We start from the raw sequence: 1067 nt of genomic DNA, 5'->3' as shown, positions 1-1067 counted from the left end.
CCTTAGTACTGCTTGGTGCATTTTGCATTCCAGACAGACTTTGAGAAATCAAATTGACTTGCTAAGTCAATATTTTATTCTGAGCCACTATGGCATTCAGAGTATCAATCTCAAGAACTCCTTTCTTCTGATTAGTCCCATTGTTCACAGGATTCCTTGCAGAAGTGTACATGAATTGGTTATTTGCAACCATTTCAATTAGCTCTTGAGCTTCTGTAGGCGTCTTCTTTAGATGAAGAGATCCTCCAGCAGAGCTATCCAAAGACATCTTGGATAGTTCAGAGAGACCATCATAGAAAATACCTATGATGCTCCATTCAGAAAGCATGTCAGAAGGACATTTTCTGATTAATTGTTTGTATCTTTCCCAAGCTTCATAAAGGGATTCTCCATCCTTCTGTCTGAAGGTTTGGACTTCCACTCTAAGCTTACTCAATTTTTGAGGTGGAAAGAACTTTGCCAAGAAGGCATTGACTAGCTTTTCCCAAGAGTCCAGGCTTTCTTTAGGTTGAGAGTCCAACCATATTCTAGCTCTGTCTCTTACAGCAAAAGGGAATAGCATCAGTCTGTAGACCTCAGGGTCAACCCCATTAGTCTTGACTGTGTCACAGATTTGCAAGAATTCAGCTAAAAACTGATGAGGATCTTCCAATGGAAGTCCATGGAACTTACAATTCTGTTGCATTAGAGAAACTAATTGAGGCTTAAGCTCAAAGTTGTTTGCTCCAATGGCAGGGATAGAGATGCTTCTCCCATAGAATTCGGGAGTAGGTGCAGTAAAGTCACCCAGCACCTTCCTTGCATTGTTTGCATTGTTGTTGTTTTCGGCTGCCATGTGTTCTTCTTCTTTGAAGAATTCGGTCAGGTCCTCTACAGAGAATTGTGCCTTAGCTTCTCTTAGCTTTCGCTTCAAGGTCCTTTCAGGTTCAGGGTCAGCTTCAACAAGAATGCCTTTGTCTTTGTACCTGCTCATATGAAAGAGAAGAGAACAAGAGAATATGGAATCCTCTAAGTCACAGTATAGAGATTCCTTGAGGTGTCAGAGGAAAAGAAAAATGGAAGACAGA

The 1067-nt window shown here is 41.0% G+C and overlaps 1 non-coding gene across 1 annotated transcript; it reads left to right on the top strand.

Annotated features, from left to right (window-relative positions):
• The first annotated feature begins 322 nt into the window (after nucleotides 1–322).
• Nucleotides 323–430, top strand: LOC130937427 (small nucleolar RNA R71). The gene has a single exon (XR_009068648.1). It is a non-coding gene; the product is annotated as a small nucleolar RNA R71 (small nucleolar RNA).
• Nucleotides 431–1067: the final 637 nt, after the last annotated feature.

This window comes from Arachis stenosperma, chromosome 6 (genome assembly GCF_014773155.1).
Source record: "Arachis stenosperma cultivar V10309 chromosome 6, arast.V10309.gnm1.PFL2, whole genome shotgun sequence".
NCBI classification, from domain to species: Eukaryota; Viridiplantae; Streptophyta; class Magnoliopsida; order Fabales; family Fabaceae; genus Arachis; species Arachis stenosperma.
This window is presented reverse-complemented; position numbering and strand designations above follow the sequence as displayed.